The 20614-nt window shown below is 43.7% G+C and overlaps 1 long non-coding RNA gene across 1 annotated transcript; it reads right to left on the reverse strand.

Annotated features, from left to right (window-relative positions):
- Positions 1–1078: 1078 nt before the first annotated feature.
- LOC146788678 (uncharacterized) lies at positions 1079–19686 on the reverse strand. The gene is made up of 2 exons (XR_014970896.1): positions 19513–19686; positions 1079–3649 (listed from the first exon to the last, which is right to left on the reverse strand). It is a non-coding gene; the product is annotated as an uncharacterized LOC146788678 (long non-coding RNA).
- Between the last annotated feature and the right edge of the window lie 928 nt (positions 19687–20614).

Here is a 20614-nt window from a genome sequence, read left to right on the forward strand (position 1 = left end):
AGATGCAAGGGGAAGCGTAGAGTAAAAGGGTGCTAACATGCAAATTTGCGTGTTAGCACCCTGTTGTTGATAGGGTGCTAGTTTTATCTCTGCTTTTTTGGCTTTTAAAGCCAAAAAAGCAGAGATAAAGCCCTTGTTGATATGCCCCTAAATACTTATCTTTAATCTTTGCAATTCAATCCACTTTTAATCGACTTCTCCCTAATCGCCTGCCTAGCTCTCCTACACCTAAAATAAAGTTAATTTTATGCAATTCGTCTTCTGCGTCTCAAATTTACAAATAGTTAATGTCTCCAGACACTCGAGATAAAACAGAGGTAGAATGTCATTGGGAATCTGACTTACAACTCTCGTTTTCAATTCCAGTATGGAATAAAATAAAGAAATCCTCTAGATCAGCATATACAAATCAAACTTTATTTTTTGTTTATAAGAGACTACTAATTAATACACCTGCTAAATTACATGGAATAGACCCCAAACACTCCATCTACCTGTTGGTCATGCACCACTACTTAAGCAGATCTAAAGTGCATGTTATTTGAATGGCCCTCTATTCATAACTTCTGGATACGAATTTGGCTACAGATAGATGCTATTTTCCGTACATACGTCCTATTTTCTTTACTTAATATTTTCCTGGGAAGCTTTTCTGAGGATTGGTCATCTCAATCTGGTGACTTTTGTATAGTTGACTTGCTTCTTGCTGTAGCCTTCCAACAGATTACTAAATCCTGGAAAGATGCATCATCTGTATCATTTCAAGCATGGTGGTATGGAGTATGTTACAATCACAGACTAGATAGAACATATGTACATCCAATTACACTTGCTGTTAAAAGGGATCTTCTGTGATTACCCATAACAAATTTCTTACATTTTTCTACCAAGACATGTTTACATAATCCATATATTAAAAAAGTACCTTAACCTCTGTGAATTTACTTATACTTATTATTATATGTAGTATCCTTTCTGCCAATTCTTATATTTACTTAGTTATAATTCTGGAATATAATTGTTGTTTTCTTTGATGGTATATGATTGATCTTTCTATTCTTCTTTTCTCCTTTCTCTCTTTTGGCCTTTTCTTCTCTTTTCTTATTTTTAACATTACTCATTTCATAATTACCATATATTTTTTGTTTCATTCTACTGTATTTGCATACTTTACCAAATAAACTTTACTTTTAAACGTTAAACAACTCGTCTAACTTCTAAAACGGGGGCACGTATTGACAAATCCTGCCTTGAAAAAGCAGCTCGATGTTGCGAAACATGTGTCGGCTGAAATTATTTTCATGATGAATTCTGAACTTCTTCTGATAAATTACATAGAACTAGTATGGTTTTCAGGTGTAATAGGTATGCTTGGTGAGGCTGAAAATATTTGCGTCATTGGAGTATGAACTACGTCTGCATGCACAAAGAGAGTCTGAAAGGGGTAAAACAGACAACTAATTAGGATTGCAGATGAAATAAAACTTTATATCTTATCACTCCAGCTGCTGCTGATGCCCATGTGGTGCTGTTGTTGATGTAAATTGTGTTTAATGGGGGGGTGAAGGTTGTTCTGTTTTTAATATTTAGTTTGTTATCTGTTAGATTAAAGTTACTTGAAACTGATAAAGTTTGAAAATACGAACACATTATAGTACCACGACATCATAACATAAGGGGAGATTGAAATAAATGCTGTAAAGATATAATGGTACACATCAAGTTGAAGAGATCTGGGGTCACCCTCGCCCATTCGACAGCCAGAGGACCCCCTCCCCCACTCCGGTTCCTTGAAGCCTGTTCACTCAATGGTTCTGACACGGAAGCAGTGAGAAGGATCCTGAGTGAAACGGGTCTGCTGAGCAATAAGTCCAACTTTAAGACTTGCATCCACGTGCATTTAATCTTAATTCGAGGACTTTAACCATCTGTTCTGTTCCATTTTCTTCAGACCTTTCTACAACATTGTAATATTTACGTCACTGATACATTTATGCAGGTAGTCCAAGCGCCACACTTGTCTGATATGTGTACGGGTGACTGTGCCCCAACCCTTCGCTCCATGCTCAAGCAAAGCTACTTGTGACATGATACCAGCGCCCCTCTGGTCCTCATGCCCCGCCAAGGGTATAAAGCGCTATACACATGCATATACAATACAGCACTGTCGCCAAGTCCCCGAAACCGTGGCACATTGTGGAAAACCCCTCGCTGACGGACCCTTTCAACCTCCTATGCAGGGTGCTGGCGGTCCCTTTAACGTGGACTGGCTCGCAGGAACAACCGAAACGCCTCCACTGACGTCACAGACGCCGGGCCAATCAGAGACTACCGAACACCCTAAGGCGGAAGTCCGGACGGACGAAGTCGCGCAAGCCAGAGGAGGAGAGGTCGTAGCAGGAGAGAGCGGAGCGAAGAAGAAGACGGAGAGCGAGCAGGAGAGAGGAGGTTGGGATTCGGAGGTCGGACGGAGCGGAAAGGAGAGAGCGGCAGAGCCAGGAGGCCAACTTCACTGCATCTCGCCCCGCCACGCGCCTGGAGGAGCGTGGCTGGGAAAGGTACGAGGCCGGATCCTGGGTTTCTTATCCACACGGGGAGGGAGATAGCCAGGTGGTTTTCTTTCTGGGGAGGTCACAGAGTTGTGGGGGAGGTTCTATGTCAGGAATCCCTCACTCACCGAGACGCTTTGACTCCACGTGTGTTGTTTGGTGACGGAACCCCGGTGACTCCTCACTACCCTTCCCCCCTCAACTCGTAACAGGACAGGATAATCCCCTAATACATTGGTGTTCCCTTCTTTACATGTACCGCGAAGGGTTCCCGCTGAGACCGACTCTGGAAGAAGAGGAGAAGAAGAGGAGAAGAGGAGGAGCAGACGACCCCAAACAGACGAGTCGGGAGAGCGAGAGAACGAGAAACTGTCCCTGCATCTCTAAATAAAACCTTAGTACACTTACGCCGTCTCGGGGTATCCTTGATCTACTCAGACGGAACATAGCACCTAGGTGACAAGCACATTATGAAAAGTGAACGCTGGGACACTACAGGGATTTTACAGGCAGCAAATAATGGGGCACCGTTTTGATGACGTCATCTCAGATTGTTGAACATATTGTTAATCATTTTTACAAACTTTTCCCAGTTAGTTTCAGGTCTCACCATCATGTTTACAAGCTTTTCCCAGTAAGTTTCAGGTTTCTCCGTAATCTTGTGGTAAAGAAACACAGCAAAAATACACACTAGAACCGCAAGGAGGCCCCACCAGAGGGGGTGTGCAGAGTCCCTTACGTGCAGTAGGGAGGATGTAACTACAGACCATCTCCCCTTCAGTGGACAGAGGTTCTCGTCACAGGCCTCACAAAGGTCGCTCCTGTGAGGCCCCCTTGTGTGCTCTTCAGCTATCAGAGCACGTGGTCTCCTTAATAAGATCCACTCTCCATAGCACTTCATGCGAATTGCTCTCAGCAGGTTACCAAGCGCTCTTCTGATATTTTCACTTGAAAAATGAGGTTCGTTGAATATCAGACATCTATTGCACCGTTGTTTGTAGATCCGCATGTGTACCAGACAACTTAATCCGCGGTGCATGCGGAAGAGGATGAACACGTGGTTTGAAGGCCACTGGCGTCCACACTTTGAGCAATGGAACCTAAAAAAAACAATAAAATGTTTACATCATAAGAGAGGGACTAAATGGTGTGGTTATTTTAAATAAAGCTACTCCGTTCTTTATTATTTTTATATGATCCCTAAACTCACTAGCTCACTTCATGCCATATGTCACAGTGATATAATTTACCATCTGAACTCCTTCTTATACAAAGCATTATAATGAAAATTTTAACTGTTATTGGTTCACTTGAGATGAGCCAGAACTACAACTCCCAGACTGCACTGGGTGGTTAAATGAATGTCATGGCGCTCTTGCCCACAGGCAGTGATCTTTTTTAGGTCTCGCCTGACCCAGCGCATGCGCTGGTCTGGCGAGACTTTTTGTGAGGGCTCAAAAAAGTGCAACCACTGTAGCCTAGAGCTGCAGTGCATGTGCGCGGGCGCGCGCGCCTCACTTTTGCCGCTTTGATGTTTGATCGCGATCACTTTCACTTTCGAGGCCGCACGGCCGCTTTGATCTCCGTGAGCCAGTTTTTTTTTTTCATGTTTATTACTTCTCTGTAGTAATGGTGGCACCCGTGCGCCGCCATTACTACAGAGAAGTAATAAACAGAAACAAGCATTGGCATAGCCAATAGGTCTCGCTTTTGGGACCTTATAAGTGTTTAGTTATGCAACTGTTGCATGGCTAAACACATATAAGGTCCCAAAAGCGAGACCTATTGGCTATGCCAATGCTTGTAGTTACCTTATTTAGAATATCACAAAAGCAAACATGAACATGTTTAGAAACCAGTGTAAAATCTGGGACAGAGAATCATGCAGTAGCCATAGACAATGTAATGTAATGTATTATTCTTGCATCTCTATAGTGTTTGTTACCCCTGACATGGCTCTGGAGTGCTGCTGAGGAACCCAAGGTTAGTGGTTAATATGTTATGACTGGATAAGGTACTTATGCATGTACGCATGTTACGCACACCCATTGTCTAGTTTTATTCTGAATTAACCATTTCCCCACTGGGTGTCTCCAAAATGAATATTGCCTTGCTGATTTTCTAATGTTTGCCTATTTTCCATATACAGAATGTTATTTGCTTGGTAGCAGGGGGGAGCGGACTACATCCCCCAGGATCCTTCCTGACTTCCCTGTGATCTCATAAGGCTCTGCGGTCTCCTGCAGTGTGGGACGCTTGATCGCGCAGAGTGGTGGTTTGTGCTTGGTAGCAGGGGGAGTGGACTACTTCCCCCAGGATCCTACCTGACTTCCCTGTGACATCATAAGGCTCCGCGGCCTCCCGCAGTGTGGGACGCTTGACCGCGCAGAGCGGTGGATTGTGTTTGGTAGCAGGAGGGAGTGGACTGCTCCCTGCTCCTGGAACCCCCCCACCTTCATTTGAAAACGATACATGAACCAGTCTTTCTCTGTTAGCGCCACTAGAATCTGGAACTCTCTGCCTCCCTCCCTCCGTCTTACCACCTGCCTAGTAACCTTCAAGAAGGACTTCCAGCTGCTCCTATTCGACAGACATCTTAGTTAATCACCCTTAACCAGACTTGAGGACTCTCCCCAATGTGATCTGAACTCCCGTCGTTACATATGACCCCGCCATCTAAATCGATGCTTCAACTGTATATGTCCTCTGCCCATCCGCTGTAACTGTCTCTTGTGGTAATTCTTGCACCCACCCACCAATGTAAATGTCCGAGTTCAATTACTATTCTTGTAAGCCGCTGTAACCTATTTATCCTGCTTGTTGTAAAGTGCTCTGATATAAAATTGCAAAAATAAATAAATACATCCCCCGAGATCCTTCCTGACTTCCCTGTCATCTCAAAAGGCTCAGCGGGCTCCCGCAGCGCAATACGAGCCCCTCCACATCGGACCCGGAGGAGGCCAGGCAGGGCCACTCCTTGGCCACGCCATCAAGGTACTCTGTTGTTGTTATTAGCACGCGCAGTGTGTTTGAGTAACCCTAAAAGCACAGATTCAATGTGGCTGCAATGGGAGAGTCAAACGTGCCATTGTAAGACACCAAGAGACACCCAGGGTGGGACCCTCCTCCCGAACAATCCACTGCCCTCTCATTGCTTACCGCAATACCTCTCATCAATCACGGTATTCCTATCTTGCACACTTGCCAACAAAAAATATGGGATTATTTACAAGCCCCTGTGCGCCTCCAGAACATCGCTTTTAGTGACGGTCCGGTGGCGCACACTGCAGGGTAATATCTCCAAGGCCACGTAAAGCCACCCTGTGTCTGTGTTGCTTTTCTTGGCCTTGTAGATATGGACTGAGGCAACGCAGCACAAGTTGCTGCGTTGCCTCACCCTGTGATAGGGATGCGTGCCTTGGGCGTTACGGTGGGTGTTCCCACGTAACACCCATGGCATTTGACACACTCTCAGATTTACGAGATTTTGTAAACCTGGGAATGCGTCAAAAAGTCTACGGCCCCCCAGGGGGGCATAAGGGAGGCACAACGAGGAGAAATACCTTTAATTCTCCTCGTTTTTCCTTTTTCGATGTGTGATGTATTCTGCAGCACAGAAAGAAAGAGGGAAACTTGTCTCGTGATTGTTTTTGTGGAAGTGAAAAACAATCATCCCTGCAATGCAGGCACCCTTGCACCATGGAGGAAGGGTGCCTGCGCTGGCGTAAGGGTGCCCATTGTGCGCCAACACAGGGAAAAAGGACAGGAATGCGCTGTATCCCTTTTCTTTTGATGCAGCGCAGTGAGTCCTTGCGTCGCTGCCCTGCACCAAAACCTTGTGGCCCTGAGTGAGCAATCAAGTTGGTCCCTTTAGTCTTCCTAACGTTTCACAATTATCATGACAGAACCTGAACCCTCTTCATAGTAGGAGGGTCCAGTTTTCCATTCCTCTTTCGAATCGTTTTGATGTTCTTCCTAAGGTGGATTGGCTTCCAGATGGCACTCAGGATGGTAACCCACCTTATGGTACCATCATCCCTCGGGATGATAAGATTTCCACTAAGGGCCCCACAAATATCAGCACACAGAGATCTTTTACCTTGATGAGTTGGAACAGAGCTGGCTTACAGACAGGATCTCTAATCCTGATTGGTTAAACCTCGTTGCAAAATATAACCTTATGGCTTTTCAGGAAACATATGACACCACATATGTCACAGCCCAACTATCTTCTCTGCAGGGATTGTAATGCCAGGTTAGTGACTAATCACAAGGCACAGGTACAGGGCTGGGCATGCCCCCACCTCCCCATGGGCCAAACCAGACAGTAGAAGGGAGGAACTGGGTGGGTATCTGTAGTAGGCTGATCCCACGTGTACAAGGGACATAGTAGATGAGGACGAGATGTATTTCATGTAATTTATTAAGTCCTTAAGAAGTAGTTACAGCGAGTCCCACCAGGAGCAGCCTCCTAGCTGCTCAGCCCATCTTCCAGCTGACAACACTCACACCAGACACCCAAGCATTCCACTCAAGTCAATCACGCCAACATTCTACATGGAACACTCACACTGGCTGAGCAGCTAGGTACAAGGTGAACGAGAACATAATACATAACCTGAGGATACTACATTATGAATGAATGAAAATAAATTTGTACCGCGCAAACTCAGCCCAATGGGCATCAAGGCGCCTAGCATAATATATAGAATCAACATACAGAATTTAATAATAGGCTTTCCCGAAATACCAGGTTTTATCTTCTCCCTCTTGGAATGAAAAACAAATAAAACCATAATAAAATTAAATATAACTATACACAGGAATATACAACTGAAGAAAACCCTGGGAGGAATGGTAAAACCACATCACAAGAGGGAAAATAGACAAACAAAGGAGGAAAGAAAAATGAAAGTATAGAAACACACTAACACCATCATCCTCCTTTAATATTGAGAAAAGAGTGAAAAAGTAAGAAGAGAAAGAACAGCTCACAAACATAAAGTGAGCGACTAACTCAAGGGAGGACAAGTGGACACACGTGGAAAGAATGAAGGGGGAAACATACCTTGTTAGACGTGTACCATTGGCATGAGTCTCCCTTCCATTTTTTACTGATTGCCTCCTCTGTTTTTGATATTTTTTGCTGGTTTAGATGCTTTGGGCACTGTGCCACTGCTATTCAGTGCCACAGTGCAAGTGCTCCCTGTGTTAAATTGATGTTTTGATTAGTGACTCCATGATTGACTTATTTGATTTACTATCAGACCCTAGTATCGTGCACTGCATGTGCCTGGGCTTGTAAATCAAATGTTGCTGGTGGGCTTGCAGCACCGATTGTGCCACCCAGCGAAGCTGCCCGTAAAGTGTGGGACTGCTGTGTTGACTCGGCGATGGCACCCACTCACCAGTCCTTAAACCTTTTCTACACATTAGTCACCCCTACAGTAGGCCTACGGGCAGGGTGAGTTGTATGTAAATAGTTGAAAACAAAAAATTAAACAAAGGAAGAACAGACATTTTAATCAAGGCAACCCGACCCAGGATGGATAAAGGGAGAGAGTGCCAGCATAAAAACAAGGCCTGAATTTTTCGAAGGAGCGGTGTGAAATTAAGATGGTATAAATCACTAACTTTTTCGGAGAAATATACCCCCAGATATCTTTTAGTTTTGGCATTAAAACAGGAAAGGATATCAGGGTGCAGATCCCAGCTTCCTCCGCCACATTGTAAGATTTCAGTTTTCCTTCTATTAATGCGATACCCTCCTAAAGCCTCGAAATCTTCAAAAAGCTGGAAGACTTTAGCCTGAACCTCCATCTCAAGCTTAATAATAAGCATGATGCCGTTGGAGTATAATTTCAACTTCGCCATAGATGGAAATGGAGGACGGATATCAACGCAGTTTCTTATTGCTATTGCCAACGGTTCGATAAAGAAAGCAAATAAAACCGGCGATAAAGGGCACCCCTGCCTTGTGCCCCATTTTACTATAACCTGCCCAATCACTGACGTATTAACAATAACATTAGCTTCAGCGTTGTTATATAGATTATGAATCAAAGTCATAATTTTGGGGGAATACCAAAGTGACTTAAAATCCTAAACAATGTCTCCCACACAACAAGGTCAAAAGCCTTCTCCGCATCTAATAGAAGGACTAATGCGGGTATCCTCTGTGTATCGAAATAGTCGAGAGCCTCGGTTAGATAATGTGTGTTAGTAGCCAGCTGCCGACAAGCAATAAAACCATTCTGATCCGAATGGATCAATTGCGCCGCATATCGATTAAACCGAAGTGATAACAATTTGGTGACAATTTTATAATCTGAATTTAATAACGTTATCGGACGATATGAGTTAAGATCCTCGCTGTTTTTATCTTTTTTCAGAAAACTAACTATATTACCCTGTCTAAAAGTCTCTGGTATTTCCCCCCCCCCCCCCTCCACTAGAGAATTTATTAATCGAAGAAAAAATCCCCCAAATGAGCTAAAAAAGGTTTTTAAAAATTCAGAAGGATACCCATCCGGACCACAGGCCTTGCCGCTTGGGAGACATTTAATAACCCCCTCCAACTCTTCTATAGTAAAGGGACTTGCCATAGATCATTTTTCTGTACCTGTAAGTGTCGGTAATTCATTTTTCTGCAAGAAACTTTCCAATAAAGTCATATCCACCATCTGTTGATAGCCGTAAATGGACACATAATGCTGAAGCATTATTTCCCCAATTTTGACTGGGTCATCTGTACGCAGGGTAGTTAAGGGGCATTTCAGTGCATTAATTTGATTAATAGCAGCTTGCTCCCTACTCTGCCAAGCTAAAAACCTTCCAGTAAAATTGCTTTCTTCGTAAGTTTTTTGACTAAATTGTTGATAGGAGGCTTCACTCTAAGCGTGGTAGTTAGCACTAAGTTCCCGCTTGGCCTGGTTAAACACAGAGGGGTTATTAAGAAATGCAGAATGCGACGTTTGGATTTTCTGTTCCAAAATTCTCTTGTCTGCCCAACTTTTTTTTACAATTTCTGCATCTTTACCAATTATTAACCCCCGGATAAAGGCCTTAAGTGCATCCCAAACCACGCTCACCGGTACAGACTCACTATTTCGAAGTAAAAATTCCTTAATCTCCATCCAAATAAAACCCACCCAGGCCTCTTCATTAAAATATTGTCTGTTCAACGACCAACGTTTTGGCGATCTAACACAATTCCCTAGCTGCACCTCAAGCACCAGCATAGCATGATCAGAGAAACCATTATGTAGGAATCTCTGCTGGTTAAAACACAGCCTCCGGGAAACCAAAAAAAACAATCCGTGAAGAGGTACAGAATCTACCAGACCAACACGTATACGCTATTTTGGAAGGAAAGGCTACGCACCAAGGATCCTGTAGATCTAAGGTTCTTTCATAATGTTGTAAGGTTCTAAAGGATTTAGGTTTCAACTGCTGTTTGACTTGCACTGAGGCGTCTATTTTACGATTCATTAGAACATTAAAATCGCCCCCCCACAATCAGCTCACCAGGAACCTGCATTAGGGACTGAAACAAATCCTCATAGATCTTAGGACTGTCCTCGACTGGGGCATATATACTAACAAAAGTAATTGGTCTCGGACTTTGTCTAAGAATGCAGGTAACCCAACACCAGCGGCCCTGAACCTCCGCCTGAAGTTTTTTATTTAAAAATATTGCTGTCCCTCTATGGGAAGCAGAAGACGAGGAGAATCCCCTATAAGCTGCCCAAGACCTAAACATAGTAAAATCTGGCAGTTTTACCGTTGGTATATGGGTCTCTTGTAAAAATATCACCGCCGGGTTTTCTGTTTTGATACATAATTCAATTGCCCGCATTTTTTTTGATTGTTGAGACCATTAACATTAAAAGAAACCACTCTTAACAATTCTTTACTAGCCATAGTTGGAACCTAACCTGAACCTAAACCTAAACCTGATAAACATCCTACCCAAAATCATACTCGAATATGGATTTATAAGACATAAATGCATTTGCAATAAAAGGACTTCATTTTTTTTTTTTTATGCTCGCAACCCGCCCCACAAACTCCCACCCCCAAAAATGTGAAAACCCCCCACCAACCACGCTGACCACATTTCACCCCCCCCTCCAACATGGGTGTCATGTAATTACACCCGAGTGATCTTACCCCTAACACCCCCAGCAATTCTCAATTTAACCAAACCTATTGAAGCCTGTCCACAAGTATATGATCCATATGATTCAGATGACAAAACCCCAATTCGGATCAATTATGATTAGGAAACCACCTTGACCTCCCGAAAACAGAGGCAAGAAAAATACAACCCTACCTGGCCCCCAAAACTTATAACAGATATCAACAGCGCCAGAAGTAACTATCGCTTAAGTACAACTCAAGCAAGGATGCACAATAAAGATACAGCCCCTACTATAATCAATTTATCAACTGAGCACACAACATAACCTTAAGTGGGCCATCAATTAATAAAACGACGACTTAACCCCCCAAAGTCCCCCAGTGCCCTAGCCCACATGGTAATAATAATAAACCAAATCTCCCCCTAGATCCCAGAGCCCTGCGAGATCTCTTTTAGTAGTTCCTGGGCTTCTTCCAGATCAGAAAACATAAAAAAAATTCCCTTGACCAGGACCTTCAGTTTAGACTGCTGGGCGATGGATGCTTGCACCCCCTTCGCTTTAAATAAATGGAGCATCTTCACGAACTCTTTCCTTCTACGCGCCGCCACAGCAGACATATCTGAAAAGATGCGACATTTTACAGTCTCGTTTACTGAGAACTGTCTCTGTTGGACTGCTTTAGACAATATCCTCTCTTTTATGTGATAGTCTGCAAAATGTAATAGAATTGTCCGTGGTAACGTGGAATTCGGGAACCGGCGGGCAGGAACTCGGTGAGCCCTGGTGATGGTAAGGTCCCCTTCAAACTCTGGAATAACCTTTTGTTTGATAAATGAGTCTATCCATTGCAGCGTTTGAGAGCCCTCAATTCCCTCCGGAATTGACACTATCCATAGATTAGCCCTCCGAGAGTGATTTTCTAACTCCTCCAGTTTGTGCTCAAGGGTGTGGTTGCTTTTGACCGCCGCTTTGGCCTCTCCCATTACGATGGTCATCTGGTCCTCTAAGGCTGAAATCCGAGCCTATGCCTCCTGCAATTTAACTGGAAGGATTGACATTTTGCCTTCGATATTCTCTGAGCGTTGATGAAGAGAGGCAAGTTCAGCTTTCTGAGATCTTTTGCTCGAGGAATATTTCCGTGGTTGCAATAGGACCAGTTTTGAAAGCTGCTGCTGATATTGTTAAGGCTGATGGGGAAACAGCAGCCAAGGATTCCTTAGAGAGTTTAAGGGTAGAGCTAGAGCTAGAGCCAGAGGGAGGAGACTGCAGAGTTGCTTTTTTCAAGAATAATGAAAATTGTTTGGCTTCTTTTGTTGCTCTCGCCTTTTTAAAACCTTCAGACCCTGGAATCTCTTGTGGGATTAATCCCGGCACAGCTGTAGCTGTGTTCTTATCAGCCACATCCGCTAAACCAGCCTGATTCAAGGGTGCAGCAGAGGCTGGAACCTCTTGCTTTGAGGTCTCAAAAGTCGAATCGAGGTCAAGCAGATTTGAAGCGTTTTCCTTACAGGCCCGTCTGGCAGATTCTTTTATCTCCTTGGCCTGAGCACGGCCAGTTTTCACTTTAAGACGGGCATTGAGCAATTTCCCCATTCTGGCTGCCGTTCCACTAGGACGCCTCCCCACCACTTCTTAAAGCCCTTAGAAAACACTTAGAAATAGTAAGTTCAAGTGGAATATACCACTTTTAATTAAACATATACGCCCAATAAAGTTCAAAAAAGGCTTCCACAGCAAGTTTTTCCTTGCTACAGCGTGGCGTTGGGCCTATGAGAAGTAAAGCAGGTGGGGACAAAATTTATATTATTACCGGTTCAACCAGGGCATAGAGAGGCAGCTAGTGTAAAAAAACCAGTGAGATCCGAGTCTATGCTGGCTAAAAGCAGGGCATACAGCATGCAGAGGAGCCGGTTTTAAATATATAATCAGGATAGTCATATCGCATCACATCCTCTATCCAGAGTTCAATGAAAAAATGTGGGTGTATCCGAACAGCCGCCACCGCCTCTCCTTACCTCCAGCGAGGCTCCATCCCCGCCTGGTAGCTTCTCATGCAGGCGTTCAGGCGAGTAGGAAAGCTCCAAATAAACACCGTTCCAAGCGCCGCTGCCGAATGGAGAAAAAAATGCGCCGCTTTTCCTTCCGAGGTTAGCGAAGCGAGAACGCTAGCCTCCCGAGCACAAACCAGGAACAATCCGCCATTGCCGGGGCTCAGATCACCTGTGGCTACGTGGTGTGGTACTCCGCAGCCATCCACAAGAACTTAATTCACCCACCTATGGATTTTTGACACTAATTCCTTAGTGATCACATGCTCCCCATGCGGGACATCTGGACACGTTTTCAGCTGGCCACACTGTGTCCCCGTGAGGCCGAGACTCACCTGTAGGAACCATTAGACCACTAATTTGTGACTCCAAAGGTAGCCAACTAACATCGCTCGCCATATATGGTACACTGGAAACGTTTATAACCTGTTGTGTTTTGTATAAAAGAAGGATGTTTACTGATTGTAAATTGAGACAGTCCTCAGACCTCGTGCCCGTAACTGTTCTCCCCGACCCTAACGTTTAATTAAATAAACTGTTCCTGTTCTGCCAAACACCTCTTGTCTTCTCTTTTTTTCTAAGGATTTCAAACTCAAGCAGCAGGTTCACTGGAGTTGTAAGTGCGAGGGCGCGTGAGAGTAAATAAAACTAGTCATGTTTTGATCGACTTGTCTAAGTCCAGTCCCACAGGTTGTTGAGGAGTGGATGAAACAGCAGTCAAGGTTGGTGGGAAATGGTGGCAAAGCAGCCAAGACAGACGTCACCATCCAGAACAGGAACCTAGTGATGTCCCTGTAGTAGGCTCCGCCCACACCTTAGAGTCGAAAGTAAGCAGGAAAAACCAGCAGAACCAGAAAAGCTGCAGTTTAGATTTGGTATTGATGTTGTGTTTGTACGTATTATCTTTTGTTGTGTAAAAAGCAAGATACCACCTGCCTTACCCTTCAAGAAGAAGCTTTGTGCCACCCCCTGCTGTGGCAGTCGCCCCTGACAACTGCCTTCACAGATTGTCACTACACTAACACTGGGTGTTGTTCTTTTATTGAGGAACTGTGACAGAAAATGACATGATACACATGTCAGCTAAAGTGCCTTAGAGGTCTGAGATTAAAGTGCAGTTAAGCTGCGTGCGGGGTCAGCACAGGATCTAAACCAGGCTTCTCCAAGGAGTACCTCTTGAGTTACTGGCAGCTCTCCAGCTACTTGTGAGTACCTCTCCTCTGTGCAGCCCAGTGAACTCCATTAGAAGCTTTTGCTTGGTTGAATAATTAAATCTAGACCAAAACTGAAAAGTGTGCATTCCAAACAAAAATGTGTATATTTTCAGGATTCATATGCTGGTATTTGGAGAAAAATAGTTGCTCCTGCAGATTATATTTAAAGCTGATATTCGAGTGATAAAAATCAAACTGTGTTGGCTAGACTATTAATAATAGTAATTTATTTATTTATTTATGGGATTTTTTTTGTGCGCAACTAATACCCTAAGGTGTCTAGGCGCAGCGAGATACTCTAGATTACAGCACAGATCAGAGCGCGTTCTCATTGATTGAAAAGCCAGGTCTTCAATAATTTGCGGAAGTTAATAAGGGTGGGAGCGGTTTTAATGTGCAAAGGAAGTGAATTCCAGAGCACAGGCGTTGTTACCAAGAATCGCCTGTCACCCCAGATGGCCGTTCTTGTGCGGGGGACAGTCAAAAAATAGCTAGCTGCTGATCTTAGATTCTTTTTGGGGAAAAAAAGCCTCTTTTAGAATCTTTGGTCCTGTCTGGTGAATGGCCTTATAGGCTATACAAAGAGCCTTAAATTTGATCCTGCTCTCAACCCTTAACCAATGAAGATGGCGTATGGCTGCAGAAGTGGAATGTCGCCTAGGGATGTTAAGCAGAATCCGTGCTGCCATGTTTTGGACGGACTGAAGCTTGTTTAAGATGTATTTGTGTGTACCAAGAAAGAGAGCATTTCCATAATCTAATTTTGAAAATACTAGTGTGGTAACTAGCGTTTTTGCTGCAGATACTGGTAAATACGGCAAGAGTTTTTTTATTTTCTTCAGTACAAAGAAAGTAGCCGAAACCACCTTGTTAACGTGGCATCCAAAAGTTAACTTATTATCAAAAATCACTCCCAGATTCCTGACCTTGGTGGCTGGCACCGGAGGCGGGCCCATCTGACTAGGCCACCATGTGTGAGACCATTCTGGAGAGATTGTGCCGAAGGTCATAACCTCAGTCTTCTCCGCATTAAGTTTCAGGCAGTTACTGTGCATCCATGATTGTACATCCAGTAAACCCTCCTGAAACTTAGCTGCTCCCACGGGGCCATTCTTGTGCACCGCCAACACGAGCTGGGTATCATCGGCGTAGGTGGTTAAACGCATCCCATGGGATTTAATGACCCTCGCCAAGTCCGAAACATAAATGTTGAAAAGTGTAGGACTTAGCGAGGATCCTTGAGGGACCCCACAAGGCAATTCAGTAGTGGGCGAATAATAATTGCCCAGCTTTACTGCCTGTCTACGGTTGGCTAAAAAGGAGGCTATAAGATCTTTGGCCAGATGATTGATCCCAAGGGTTGTGACACGGTCGACCAAGATGGTGTGGTCGACCGTGTCAAAGGCCGCCGACAGGTCCAATAGAATAAGAACTGCAGCTCCTCCTGAGTCCATAATCTCTCTAATTTCGTCTGAGGCTTTTATTAGTGCTGTCTCAGTTCCGTGTTCCCTCCGGAACCCGAACTGAGTGTCGTCTAAGAGTTTATGATGTTCAATAAACTCTGAGAGCTGTTTATTCATAAATCACAAAACGGTCGAGGCAGACATAGGTATCCGTTACACATGTATTCACAGAGTCAGAGTGAATATAAATTCAAAAGTCCACAAACAGATCCAGGATGTAATTCGGTTTTCATTATTTATTTTTCTTTCTTGTATTTTCCAGTTTTAATCATTAAAATTATATATAATAGTATATGTATGTGTTTTGTAATTGGTATGTCTGTATCTATTTGTTCACAGCCTTGAAAAAGTCCGGATGGACGAAACACGTGTCGGCTGTTATGTCTATGTAATGTCATTTGGAAAATACAAGAAAGAAAAATAAATAATGAAAACCGAATTACATCCTGGATCTGTTTGTGGACTTTTGAATTTATATTCACTCTGACTCTGTGAATACATGTGTAACGGATACCTATGTCTGCCTCAAACGTTTTGTGATTAATGGTGTGACCTTAGTTGAATACCTTTTGGTTTTCTCGACGGGTCAATTGTTCCTCCTAAAAGCAGAGGGGGTATCTGGTTTGAGAGCACTATAGGGTCCTTTTTCAAAGAAATTGTTAAGATGTGGATGTGCATGTAATTTCTAGCCTACTGCTGCTTAGGTGCATGTGAGTAAAAAAAAAAAAAAGAGCTGTTTATTCATAGTTGCCTCTATGATTTTTGACGTGAAGGGGAGGCAGGCAATAGGCCTGTAGTTGGACGAAATAGTGGGGTCTAAGGAAGGTTTTTTAATTAAAGGTTTAACAATGGCCTTCTTCCAGCTTGCTGGGTAGACACCAGATTTAAATATGGAGTTACATATTTCAGTTAGCGGCTGTGTGATAACGTTCTGTAGTTTATTCATTGTTGTAGGTGGGCAAGTGTCAAGTGGGGAACCTGATTTGATCTTACAGATCAGCACACTGATCTGATCTTCGGTAGCTGGCTGAAACTGATCAAAAGAGGAGTTATTGGGTATTGAATAAATGATGGGTGTAGCATCAGTTTTTCCTGCCTGTTCATTAGAGAAAGTGGAATAGATGTCCATCACCTTGGTTTTGAAGAAAGTGGCTAATGAATCACATAGTTCCTGCGAGTTCTCAATTATAGGTCCCTTTGGACTGGAAAGAGAATTCACAACTTGAAAGAGCATCCTGGCTGAGTTGTGTGCTTGTTCAATTTGGCCAGTGTAAAAAAGATTCTTTTGCGTGTTGATGGCTTTTTTGTAGATTGCTAGAGCGCTCTTATAATCTTGCTTAGCAGAGGGACTGTAATGTTTCCTCCAGCGCCTTTCAAGATTTCTACAGTACTGACGTTGGAGGCGCAGTTCCTCTGTGTACCATTGAGCAGATGGCGTAGCTCTATTGGGGCGATGATATTTTTCAGGTGCAACTTGGTTGGCTGCCTTTAAAATCCATTCCTGAAAATTTGTGCACATGGTCTCAGTATCACCTGTTTTTTCTGGAATAGATGACATCAGGAGATTAATAAAATACGGCATATCTGCCTTATTCCACGTCCGTGCCCCCACTGGCGGGCAGACTTTATTCTGAGAGAGTTTGAGTGGTAACAGTTTGATCCTAAAAATTATAGCTTGATGGTCAGTCCATATCAAAGGAAGTACTACTGATGTCTCAGTGAGAAAGTGGGATAGTCAGTCAGTGAGAGAGTGAGAGTGGGAGAGTCTGTCAGTGAGAATGAGTCTGAGTGAGAGAGTCAGTGAGTCAGTGAGAGTGAGAGAGTCAGCATGAGTGAGTCAGTGTGAGTGAGTGTGAGTGTGAGTGAGAGTGATAGTGTAAGTGTCAGTGAGAGTGTCAGTGTCAGTGAGAGTGTCAGTGAGAGTGTGAGAGAGTGAGAGTGTCAGTGAGAGTGTGAGAGAGTGAGAGTCTGTGAGAGTGTCAGTGAGAGTGTGATAGTCAGTGAGATTGAGTCAGCCATTAATGCAATGCATTTGCAGTTAGGGTGAGTACTCTAAATCTCAACTTTCATTGTGACAATGGTTCGGATATAAAACCCGTACATGTTTGCAGAGTTTAACGATTTGTGGCTATTCCTAATGCTCTGAGAATACTACATTATTGTATGCAAATAAATACATGTAGAACAAATAAAAGAAACAATTATAGTGAAGACTTAAATCTGCATGTTCTGAAAACCTGTAATTTCCCATCTTTCAAAAGAGCACAAGCAGCAGCTATTTTAAAGCACTTGTGCTTGTGCTCGTCATTGCTAATTTATATTAATCGATTTCATTTTAAAGTAATTCAATTAAGATAGAGAGACAGCACATCGGGAAGGATTACAAAGAACCTGAGAAAACACCTTAAACTCTTATCTTATCAAGCCCGGGAGTGGTGCGTGCGTGTGTGCGTGCGCGCGCAGTCTGCTCTTTTTCGAAGCACATACTCGTGCTTGTGGTGCACCCCTGCCCGCTCCCGCAAGGTGTATGCCGCCACAAGCACGAGTTTGTGCGTCGAAAAAGAGCTGAACGATGGCTAAAGGTCTCCTACGCAGTGCATGCGCGCTGAGTAGGCGAGACCTAAAAAGCTTTAGTTATTATCTTTTATCACTCAAATCTACATTTTGGAAGCTACATTTTATCCTAAAACTATTTGCACAGTTTGTAGCAGTCTTTATTAAAATGTGTGTAATGCAAGTATAAAATAACGACTTACACATTCTCAGTGCTTTCTGTCACAGACTGTGACCTCATAGTACTAAAAATACACAAGCCACTATTCTCCACTGCGCCAACCAAATTTAATTCTGTGTCTATCTGGTCACACACAGACCTCAGCAGAGCATTAAATAAAAGAGGTTTCATAATGTACTACCGTGCATTTCCCATTAAGTAAATGTATTTTTCATTTAAGCTATCCATTATTTTATATGTAGCTACCTGATGGGAAAGACCTAAAAAACGAACAAAATATTTTGGGGCTGATTTATGAGAAGCTAGTGCCGCCGGAGCGTCACTTTTTTTGAAGCTTTGGCGGCACAAGCGTCTCAATCATATCAAGAGGCGACGCAAAGTCACCCTGCGTGGCTGTGCGTGGCCTCATAGATATGGAGTAAGACACAGCAATGCAAGTCGCTGTGTTGCCTTACACGATGTCACGTAGGCGTTCCATGGGCGTTGCAGTGGGTGTTCCCAGGCAACACCCATGGATTTTGACGCTGCCCCAGATTTGTAAAACCATGTAAATTTGGGGCAGCGCCAAAACCGTATGCCTCCCCACAGCAGGCGTAACGAGGAGAAATGTTTTCATTTCTCCTTGTTTTTCCTCTTTCTATGTGCGTTCCTCTTTCTATGTGCGCTGCATTCTGCAGCACACATAGAAAGAGGAAAACCCGTCTCAGGATTCTTTTTCTGCATGAAGGTGCCCCTTCCTGCACAAAAACAATCCTGCCTATGTTGGCGTTAGGCAGCAATTTGTGCACCTACGCAGGGGAAAAGGACAGGAAGGCTCCATATTTAATAAATACAGTGCATTCCCGCCCTTTCACATTGGCATAGGGCAGCATAGCAAGAAGACTTGCGGCGCTGCCCTAGGCCGATTCCTCATAAATGAGGCCTTTTGTTTTAGCCACACCTTTGAGCACGCCCCCACGCTTACTGACCTTTGGTTTGCTAAACACTGTTCAATTTATTTGCCCAATGTAAAAATTGATTTGCTGTGGGAATTGGTGGTGTTTATGGTTGTCGATAGTTGCCAATGATGAGGAGGACCTAGTTCTAGAAAGTTTTGTCAGGAGGGGGTCCTTACGCTTACAATTGTTTGACAGAGAGGTTGCGGCATCAAAAGGTTTGAAGACCTCTGCTATAGAGTCTAATTTTGAAGAATATATCAATGAATGTACGCATTCAGTAATGGATGGGGCTAAAGTCGAAACCCATTGCCTACAGATTTCTCTTCGTGCCAACAGAACCGCATAGAATAATAATCTATTCTTGTCCTTAGTCAAAATCGTGGGACCCCCTAAGGCACCACAGATAATAAGGAGAGGCTTACCTTCACATTAGCTCCCAGAATGCTCATTACTTTACCCACTTTTTCTCCAAACAGTTTAATCTTTAAGCATTCCACACACATATGTAGTTAGCTCGCCTTCTCCAGATCAAATTTCAAGCATTTGGTTGGACCTCCTTTTCTCATCTTTGAAACCCATGTGGTGTCCAGTATGGTCTGTGGAGGGAAAAGAGATGGTTTCTCCTTAAAAAAGCGGGCTTCACCGTGCTGTATAATATGCGTATTGATACATGCCATAGGTAGGTTAACTGTGTGCTCAGTAAGTTTCCTCCCCATAGATCTTTCGGTAAACCAAAGTCCCCCATCGGATATCTCCCCCAACGACCAATACCATATAGAAACTTCCTTTATCCTTGGCACCTGCTGTTCCAACAGTTCTTCCAGTTTGTTAGTGTTCCCGACCATATTGTTGGTACTGTGAAACCAGCTTATTACTTGTAAGTACCTAAACCTCGATAGATTCCGATCTGTATTCTCTTTGAAGTTAATCCATGCAAGTGGTCTCCGCTCCTGTGTTAGTTGGCCCCAACATTGTGTGCCTGCCTTTTTAAAGGAAGAGCCAACTTACCTCTACCGACTCCGGTGTGCCCAGGGAGTCCCATATAGGTGACGCTTTGCTATAGTATGAGTCTTGATTTCTTTCTAATTTGCACCTATAACACAGCCATTGATTGTAGCGCCTTTAGCCTCACCTTCTTGTAGTATTTAGCACCTCAAAACTTTTGCAAGAGGTGGGTCTTCCTTCCTCTGACATATTTTAGCGTAGCTTTTAGATGTATATCCAGGCCTTTAAGTGGGCCGGGTCCTGCCGGTGCTCAGCAATGGCAGTTCTAAAAAGCAGGTGCTGAGGAGGGTCCAAATCGGGCTCTCCATTTTTGCCCTCATCCTCAGGGTGAAGAAGAAAATCTTAACTCTGCAGCAGCGCCCCCCCCTTCACTGCCTTTAATGTAACTTCAAAGAGACTCCTTATAGTTCTTTCACAGTCTCATCATGTCAGAACGAAAGCATTTTTAATGTTGTATACAACAAAGCCGTATTTGGTGCTTATTTAAGATATGGAACTACCAACCATTGACAAAGCCAA

Source organism: Triturus cristatus, chromosome 11 (assembly GCF_964204655.1).
Source record: "Triturus cristatus chromosome 11, aTriCri1.1, whole genome shotgun sequence".
NCBI classification, from domain to species: Eukaryota; Metazoa; Chordata; class Amphibia; order Caudata; family Salamandridae; genus Triturus; species Triturus cristatus.